Raw genomic sequence first — 10,769 nt, forward strand, 5'->3', positions numbered from 1 at the left:
GGCCACACATCTGCACTGGCGTAATGCAAGCAGGCAAACAGGCATGGGGTGGGACCTAGGGTGTCCCCAGATGAGGTCTAAGTCGAAGTTTCAGGCTGTGAGTGGGCTGGGGAGAAGCCAGGGGAAATGGGGCAAGAGTAGAGGGAAGGACAGAGGGACCAGGACAAAAAAAAACATATGGTCAGTGAGGAGGTGGCTGTGGCCTATGAGGAATATCTGCAGCCTAGACCAGGGTTAGCCTTGGAGATGCGCAGAAATATGATTTTCGGGCTGGAGAGATGGCTCAACGGTTAAGAGCACTGACTGCTCTTCCAGAGGTTCTGAGTTCAAATCCCAGCAACCACATGGTGGCTCACAACCATCCGTGATGGGATCCGATGCCCTCTTCTGGTGTGTCTGAAGACAGCGACGGTGTGCTCATGTACATTAAATAAATAAATAAGTCTTAAAAAACATAAAAGAAGGGGCTCAAGAGATGACTCAGCAGTTAAGAGCAACGTCTGCTCTTCCGGAGGTCCTGAGTTCAATTCCCAGCAACCACATGGTGGCTCACAACCATCTGTAATGGGATCTGATGTCCTCTTCTGGTGTGTCTGAAGACAGCAACAGTGTACTTATATATAATAAATAAGTCTTTAAAAATAAAATAAAAAATAAAAGAAATATGGCATTCTTTGTTTTGTTTGTTTGGATGCTGGGGAAAGAAACGCGCACCACTGAACCTGCAACGTCAATTCCTATGACCCTGACCCACACGCCCAGCCTTTCTGATCTTCCATTGGCTGATTGGTTGATTGGCTTTGATATTTTTCTTTAAATAGGATCTCTACCTTTATAGCCCAGGCTAGCCTGAAACTTACCCTATTATATACCAGGCTATCTGGGAACTCGGGGATCTCCCTGCCTCACCCTTCCAAATGCTAAGATTCTAGGCTTATGATGAGCCCACTCCATCACAGCCATCTCAAGGTTTCAGAAACACAGTCTCTGTCCCTTTGAACCTTCACGTACACAACCAGGGCCTAAAGGGGGAAAGGCTTTCTAGGAGAGACATGCATTCCAGACTGGTAGAGACACTGAGACCTACTGGAAACAGCCCTGAAAGAGGTGGAGACAGTACAGCAACCAAGGTCTCAGAAAAAGAGGACAGTGGGGAGACAGGAGAAGCCAGCTAAGCCCCAAAGAACAGGATCAAGGAGGGGGTACAGCTGGGTGGTACCGCAAAAGTGTCCTTACCTCTCTTGTTTTTGTGACCTTAGGCAAAGCCCCATAGTCCTCGTGGTACCCCTGTGTCATTTAGAAATAAATGTTCTGACAAAGTTCTTGTGTGTGGCCTCACGGCACAGTTACGCACCTACAGCACCCGTCCTCCAAATCACGACCAAGTGCTTTGCAGACCTGCCCCTGCCTCAGCACACTCTAGCTAGAAATACAAACCAGCCCTATGGAGTCTGCATCGGTGATCCTAGGAAGCTGAGGGCATAGATGTGTCTGCCTGGAAGCATGCAACAGCAGGTGGGTCACATGACTGAACCCCGCCCCCCCAAATCATCTGTGTCTCCAAAACTTAAACTCACCCTGAGTAAAAATCCCCATTGACGAGCTAGAACCAAGACTATTTTCTGCAAGGTAGGAGCCCCCACCAGGTCTGCAGTGTTTACAGACTGCAGTAATCATTGAACACCCTATTATCCGGCTGCCTAATTAACATAACAGATAGTTACAGTCTGCTGTTGAGGCTGATTTTCCTCTGGGTAGGCCCTGACAGCCGCCTGGGCCCCATTCCAGGAGCTTTTTAGGACGGTAGTAACCTCTTCTTGGCTGTGTTGAGTATGAGGTAAACATAGTCTTAAATAATGAAGACAGGGAGGGGTTCAAACTGAATCTGAAATCTCTGGGCAGCTCAGCCCAGCAATGGCTCCTTCTTTTCTGATGCTAAGTCTCAGCTACCCCTCAGAAGGCACGGGGACACATACTAGGCTTCCCTTTCGGACAGACAAAGAAATTGCTCATCCTCTAAATCTCACTAGATCTGCACTTCTGCCTCTGTGCATTGTCTCCTGTCCTCACGCCAGCCTTCCCTCTGTCCTTTGGCTCAGATGAAGCGGAGGTTTGCCAGAGTCCTGAAACAACCAGCCTGACTGGTCTCCTTACTTCAGCTACACTAGCTGAAGCTTGAGGCACGAGACTGGGACGTCTCCTTGCATTGGGCCTATGTCTTTACCTGACCAGGCTGCTGTCACAAAAAGGACCACAGACCAGGTGCCTTATAAAAGTCTTTTGCAATGCTCTGAATGCTGGGATGTCCAAGGTCAACGTTTCCTAAGGTTTGATATAGACTAAGTCCCCAATCTATAACATAGCTACCACACTGAGACATCACATAGCCAAGGTTCAGTGGGGTCTCTGGGAACTCTTCAAAAAGCCACAGTGCTCATCAACCTTGACCCAATCTCTCCTAAGGATGTTATCCACAATTTTGTGGTTGGTGTTTGCTTGGCTGTGAAACATGGTTTTACAAGGAACTCTGACTGCACTTGTAACTTGCTTATACAATCCAAGATGGCCCCAAACTCCCTACCTTATATACATACATACATACATACCACACTTACCATACCTACCTACATACAGACAGACAGACAAACACACATACATACAGACATATACACATACAGGCACAGACACACACACACACACACATATATACAGAACCAGGCACAAACCAACACACACAACCAAGTCTCTTAACATCCCCTGTTAGTGTGGATCTGCAAAGTCCCCCGTGGGTTCATGGGTTTGATTACACGCTTCCCAGGAAGAGGTGCTATTTTGGGAGTCTCAACAGTATAGCCTGGCTTTGTTTCCATCTTGTCCTGTCTGTCTTGTGGTCCACACCATGGGAAGTAACAGCTACAAGCACCTACCACACAGGACAATCAGCCCCTTCTCACCCACTACACTGCTGTAAATTAACTTCAAACCACGAGGCAAGACAAACCATCCCTCCCCTAAAAGGCCTGTCAGATATTCTGGTCACAATCACATAAAAGTAACTAATAAACCATTATATTTGGGGATTGGCTTCAATGTGAGTTTTGAGGGAACACAAATATTCAGTGCTCAGCAGTCTACCTGGCTTCTGTTGGTGCCTCAGAGGGATAGACGCTGGTTGTCACCTTTCAGAGAGCCCTACCCCGCCCCTCTAACTCAGCCTGTCCCCTTTTTCTTGGAAGCTAACATTCTGTGGGCAATTTAGTCTCATCTATGTGCAAAAGGTGGTGTTTTGGGTTTTATTGCTGTGAAGAGACGCCAGGACCAAGGCAACTCTTATAAAGTCAAACATTTGACTGGGGGTTAGCTTGTAGTTTCAAAGGTTTAGTCCGTTATCGTCATGGAGGAAGCATGGCAGAGTGCAGGCAAATATGGCGCTGGAGGAGCTAAGAGTTCTACATCTTGATCCAAAAGCAGCCAAGGGGAAACTATTCCACACTGAGCAGACCTTGAGCACTAGAACTCAAAGCCTGTCCCCACAGTGACTCACTCACTTTAATAGGCCACACCTCCTCCAACAGGCCACACCTCCTCCAACAAGGCCACACCTCCTCAAACAGGCCACACCTCCTCCAACAAGGCCACACCTCCTCCAACAAGGCCACACCTCCTCTAACAAGGCCACACCTCCTAATCATGTTACTCCCCATGGGCCAAGCATTCAAACACAGAGTCTATGGGGGTCAAACCTATTCAAACCATGAGAATGGGCCTCCCAGAAACTGCCCCGCTCCACCTCCTCTGTTCTCAGATGGTACTCCAGGAAAGTGTGAGGCTAACATCTCCGGAAAATCCCATGTCCAGCTCACATCTCTATATTAGAATCATGTAAGAGTGTCTAAAAAATAAAGCCAAATTCCAGGCATCACTGCATCTCCAAAATTAAACCACAACCCCTAGGACATGAACCCTAACATCTCTCTTCTTTGAATTAATACAGCCTTCATAAAGCATTCGCCTCTGTGAGCCTGTGGTTCTTCTGTATGCTTGTAATCCCAAAACTTGACAGACGGAGGCAGGAAGAGCATTAATTCAAGGCCAACCTGAGTAACATAGTAAGATGCTATCTCTGAAAACCAAGGGCTGGGAATATGGCAAGACTCTGGGTTCCAGCCCCAGGGAAGAAGAAGGAGGAAGAGGAGAAGGAGAAGGAGGAAGACTGAGGAAGTGGAAGAAAACAGGGTCAAACCCAAGTAGATACTCAAATTTTCTCTGTCTTGGTTCTTATGGTTGAATGGATGACTTGTGACTCTTAAGACTTGTACTTGGAGATCAGCCATGCCTTACTGTGGTCACCAAGATAACCACAGCCTCAACAGGGCCAGAGAGCCCTCCGACCAAAGCCCAGATAGCAGGAACCTAGATGTGTCATGACCTTGGAACCCTGAGAAATCTAACAGAGTCTTTGGGCTCAGCACAAAAGCTAGGTCCTTGCAGGTGTTTGGTGAAAGTCCACAAAGCTGATGTGACCAGGCACTTGTAGGTCACTTCGAGGGTCCTCAGTGGGCCAAAGTGTTACATTTTAAACCCAGAAACACGTAGCTGAGGGTGCTATTGAACATATCAATGCGGACCTAGCCTCCAGATTCCCCCAGCATCCCTCGGTCCTCTACTTATAACTGGGTATGACTTGCATATACCACCCTCAACCCACAACTCTCCAGTCCCAAGGCCTGGGCTGCCCCTCCCCCAGTATTGTCTTCCTTATACAATCCAGACATTTGTTTACTGGGCACTGTCTTGGATCCTGTTGTACCTTCGCCCTCCTGGCTGCTGCACTTGGCTCCCGTTTCTCCCTTCCCCTTCCTCATTCCCCTCATGGTTCAGGGTCATGAGCACTCTGTGCTGTCCCAGATGTGTCTGCCTCTGGCTAGGATAGCCAGAAATAACAGTCTTCTTTCTATCTGGTATCCCTCCCTCTAGTCCCAGAATTCCTTTGATCAAATTTAACCACTAGGGTCAGGTCCTATGGATACCCCTTGACTAGGATACTCTGAATGCTGACTGGCCAGAGCTGGGTCGCATATGTCTACTTTGGATCATTAGGAAATAGAATACTTCTTTAAGGGAATATCACAGTGCTCTTTTTTAAAGAAAGTAGGGGAGGCAGGAAGGTGGCTCAGTGGTAAAGTGTTCCTTGTGCAGGATGAGGGTCAGAGCTCATGGGGCTAGGGGAGAACCAGGTAGAGTGAGTGCTAGCTTGGACCTGGGCAGGTACTCAGAACCATCTAACAGCTTAGCACAAGTAATACACATTTATACTACAAGCCCTGGAAGAGGGGCCACAGGCAGGGGGATCCTGGGTTTCATGGCCAGCTCTTATAACCGACACATTAAGATCCACATGGAGTGAAAGACCCTGTCTGGTCTCCACCTACACATTCACAGATAAGTGTACACACACACACACACACACACACACACACATCATATATTCGAGACAATATCTCCCTATATAATCCCAGTTGCCCTTGAGTAGGAAATCCTCTGCCTACTAGTACTAGGCTTGCAGGCATGGCCACCACACCCACCTCACCTGAACTCCTGAAGGAGGAACAGGAGAGATCATAGGCCCTACAATGGGTCACCCCTGAGTATTACCACCTCACCTGACATACTTTGTCACATTTCCTCCATCTCAGATCGCAGTCAACACTGGTTGTTTGTGAAGAAGCGTTTTGCCGTAGGGTTGGGGGAGGGGGCAGTGTCCCCCTTGTGCTCATGGCCTCGGGGTAAGGATTCTGTGCATGTAGCACAACATCTTCAGCCCCTGCTCAATCTCCTGCCACACGCCTGGTTACTGGACCATGAAGCAGGTATCAGCCTTTCCTGCAGAACACCCTTCTGAGACAAACTAGAAGCCAGGAGGCAGTGAGGTGACTGACACCTGTCAGTCTTGCGCCCCAGTCTGCCCTGCAACCAATCATTCCTGTCTCTGAGTCTGTGGCCCAGATTATCCTTAGCTGGGGGTAACTAACGGAACAGTTCTGAACTTCCTGCTCTGGTCACATTCCAGTGGGCACAGGGAAAACACCTGGGGAAATGCCATCGCTGCAACCAGGAGTAGCATTCCACCCTCTGCTCCCTGAGGGTTCCCCAAGTACCCCACAAAGAACTCAGTGGTTTCTCTCCGCCAGGACACAAGCCATTCTGGAAGAGTGTTGGGGCATCATACTGTAGCCGAACTAAATACCTAACAGAAGGAACTCAAGTGAGGAGAGGGTGGTGGTTGCCGGGGGGGGGGGGGGGGGGGTTCCAGAGGGCATAACACACAATGGTAGGGAAGGCAGGACATTAGGATGGGCTCAGTCCATAGCAGAGGGAGAGGGTCCCAGAGCTCCTGGCCTGGAAGGTATACCAAAGAGCAGAGATCTCTGGTCAGCACAAAAAGTAGATGACCTTCAAGCCGCATTTCCTCATCCTGAAGCAATCCCCTGACTTGATTAGGCCACAACCTCCCTGTCTTAGTTAGGATGTCATCGCTGGGAAAAGACACCATAACCACGGCAACTCTTATAGAAAGAAAACATCGCATTGGTAGTGACTTAGTTTCAGAGGTTCAGTCCGCTGTCATTATGGTGGGAAACACGGCAGTATCCACGCCGTCATGGTGCTGGAGGAGCCCAGATGTCTACCTCTTCCTGCATAGGGAGCAAGGAGACTGAGTTCCACTCTGAGCAAAACCCGAGCAAAGGAGCCATCAAAGCTCCCCCCTCCCACCATGACACACTTTCTCCAACAAGCCCACACCTCCTAATGGGTCAAATATTTAAACCTATGAGTCACTGGGGGCCAAACCTATTCAAACCACCACACTCCCTAAACATTGCCACCAGAAAAGATCTAACTGTTCAAACACCAGTGCCTGTAGGCAATAGTTCGGGCTTGAATTCTAATAGTCCTGGTTGGAAACACGACTCAGAGTCCCCTAGGGCCATCAGAATGTTGAAGAAGTCTCACAGTGTATACTCCCACATTCTCAACTACATTCATAGGCTGTGGAGATCTCTGGGCTAGTTCATTCACTTCCTACCACCATCCAAATATCTGCTGTCAACCATTCACGGCTATCCCAGACTGCCTGCCAGGGACTGGGTTTAAAATGGGCATGTGACCCTGTCTTGAACGTTGAGAACAGCTGTAGCAATTTTTAACTTTTTTTTTTCTTGCCCAGTTTTTCCTGGTGCCTTTGTGTTTGGGTGGGCTTGTAACTCCCTAGCTGATGCCAAGAACCGAAGCCTTTGCATGGGTGTCTTTGCAGGCCAGTGGGAGATTCTCCAGAGAGTTACGATCCCTGAACAGAGATTATCTTATATCTGTATGGATGTGGCCTCTATCACTAATAAATCTGATAGCCTGTGGCTTAGGCAGGAAATAGGAGGCGGGGTATACAGGAGGCAGAAAGGATTCTGGGGAGTGTAGGCAGGGCATTCACCCAGGAAGACATGAGGAGACAGACTCTTGAAGACATTAAGCTAACACAATAGTACCTCCTGCAGAGCTCTCGAACCTTAACATTTAGCCAGCATCCAAGTGTGCACAAGAGCTTCAGGGACCTGCCTCCAGCAGGAAAGATGTAACAACGGGAATCGAACCCAGGTTTCTAGTACTGAAGCCATTGCTTTCCCCCACAGCTGCTCAAGGCACACATTAGCAGGGGAGTTCCAGCAGTCGATAATAAATAATCAAAATAAAAATTAAAAAACAAAAACAAAAAAAAAAAACAAGTGGTGGGCCTGGAGAAATGGCTCAGTGGGTAAGAGCACAGGCTGCTCTCCCAGAGGACCTGGGTTCAATTCCCAGCAACCACATGGTGGCTCACAACCGTCTATGAGATCTAATGCTCTCTTCTCAGTGTAATTAATTAATTAATTAATTAATTAGAAAGAAAGAAAGCACAACCCTATTGGTCAGATGTTAATAGTGGCCCCCAAGATCTAGTTGCAGTCCCGACAACCACATTCTCATGTACACCAAATCAAATGATGGTACATAAACTTCGCTCCATCTTCTCTGACTGGTTAAGTGAAAGTGGCAGACAGCCAGTTACTGGGGAGACTAGAGGTATGTGGGGTTTGGGTTACTGTGCTTGGGGTGAAGGGACACAGGTAGGGACCAAGAGGAGAGAGGAAGGGAGAGAGGAGGAGAAAGAAGACAGAAAGACAAGGTATCCATTAGACCAGATGGACCAGGAACTGGTGGCCAAGAGAAGTGGCCCCTGAGGACAGGCTAGCTGAAAGAGCCCTGGAGAGACACGAGGGCAGAAAGACAGTTGACAGGTGATCCCCTTGTAATTGTGCTAAAGCTGATTACACAAATCCTTAGGCTCTGTCTCAGTTACTGGGGGGCTGACCTGGTCATTTTAAGAACTATTAGATTTATTAAGTCCCATATAACAACCCAACCCAACATTAAAACAAAGAATTTTGTTTCTTCCAGCACCGCCTTGTTATCCAAGTGTGGTTAAGACGCGTCTACAATCCCAGCACTCAGGAGACTGAAGCGGGAAGATTATGAGTTCTAAGCCAGCCTGGGCTAAGCGGTGAGCCCAATAATGAAGGGGAGCTGAGAGGACGCTGTGGTCTGTGATATGGGAGGGCTTTATGATCTAGAACAGACCAACAACAGGTGATCTCCCAACACAGTGTCTGTGGCCTGTCTATGGGAAAGCAATCCTAGTTTTTCAGCCTGTCCTTGCAAGGGAGTTTACAAGTCAATCAGGCAGGAGCTATGATGAAACCCGAAACTTACATATGACATCACGACCTCAGAGTCTGTGCTCCTCAGTGGTACCATCTACTCACAAACACGCTTTGTGACCAACCCCTGCCATGCATGACGCCATTTTTTGCATACTCCAAGTGACAGGCACCCCAGACTAGATAATTCCATTGTCCACTCTGGTCCCCTCAGACCTGGTAAACAGAAGCAGGCCCAGGGTCTCAGGTCACAGCCTCCCACGTATCAGACTGCACCTGTGACAAACACAAGCAGGTGCTGTCACAGCGTGGGAGGTATCAGTGCTGCCCCCTGCACCTGCAGGAGGACACTAAGTAGCTTGCCATTGGCCTTGAGCAGGTAAAGGGATGAAGAACACCACTAGGGTAGTGACATTCTGATGGGTTGTCACAGTCCCGAGCAGTGACAATGACCCTGAGTGACTAAGGGACGGTATGTTTTAATAAATACCAAGTGTCCACCTCCACTCTTCATAGCTCCCAATGCATCACAGAGTCACGGGAGGTCAACCCCACCGAAAATGACCAAGACTCAGAGTGGCCAACGGAGGCTTCCTCCCCATCGCTGCCCTTTGTGGGGTTGGACAGCTGTTTTGTGTTCATCTGCTCCCAACACAGGCTCCCTTCACTTACTTTCCCACTTTTTATTGGCACTTAATAATTGTGTAATAGAATGTGTCTCCTCACAATGCTTTCATAAATGTACAGCATGCCTGTGCTGTCTGGTTTTGGGTGTCACCTTGGCAAAAGCTGGAGTCATCACAGAGAAAGGAGACTCCGTTGAGGAAATGCCTCCATGAGATCCAGCTGTAAGGCATTTTCTCAACTAGTGATCAAGGGGGAGGGCCCAGCCCGTTGTGGGTGGAGCCATCCCTGGCCCCGCCCATTGTAGGTGGAGCCATCCCTGGGCTGGTAGACCTGGGTTCTATAAGAAAGCAGGCTGAGCAAGCCAGGGGAAGCAAGCCAGTAAGTGATATTCCTCCATGGCCTCTGCATCAGCTTCTGCCTCCAGGTTTCAACCCTGTTTGAGCTCCTGTCCTGACTTCCTACAGTGATGAACTATGATCAGAAAGTGTAAGCCAAATAAACCATTATCCCCCCAACTTGTTTTTTGGTCCTGGTGTTTTGTGGTAGCCGTAGAAACCGTGACTGAGACACTACCTTTGATCATGACCACCCCATTATACTTACTTGTCCCCTTCCTCTTTATAAATAGTCCCTCTCCTACATGCATTTCTTATCGTCACCATCTTTTAAAGCTAGACCCTGCATATGAGAGTGCCTGAAGGGTCTATGCCAAAGTAACAATAAATAAAATAAATAAAAAGAAATCAAATGAAAAAAAAATAATTACTTGGGAATTTGTTTTTAATTAAACAGTAAGACTTGGCAGGGCCTGGCTGCTGTCTCATACAGCCATCCCCAGGCTGTAGGGGATGCATTCGGTCCACATGAGTGCCTCAGATCAGCCCAGAACGTGATTAGATGATTTCTCCCCGGAGTTGACGGAAGAGGAGCATTCGCCGCAGCATCTCACTGGGGCAGTACAAGTCCTCAGGCGCCAGAGGCTGCTGTTCATTGCCAGAGGGGGCTGCCAGACCTGATCTATCTCTGTCCACCTGTGCACACATGCATGCTCTACGGGAGCCCATGGACAGCCCTCTAGCTGAATAGAGGTTAACGTCATTAAATGAAGGGGGTTGGGGAGGCAGCGACACAGAAATGAGACGTTACCAAAGAGAGAGCTATGAAGACAGGCGTAGGAATCTCTCTTCACAAGCTTTCTCCTTTCCTGCCCGAAAGCCACCCCCATTCTCTGTGTAGCTTCAACTCATTAATTCCACAGAAACTGGGGCGGGGGAGGCTGCCCACTCGGAGGTTTGTTTGCCGTGTTGGGAATGGAATTCAAAGTCTCGTGCATGCTTCGTTTTGCAACAAGATCTTATCAAATTGTCCCTCCTGCCCCAAACCACTCTG

Source organism: Micromys minutus, assembly GCF_963924665.1.
Source record: "Micromys minutus genome assembly, chromosome: 32".
NCBI lineage: Eukaryota > Metazoa > Chordata > Mammalia > Rodentia > Muridae > Micromys > Micromys minutus.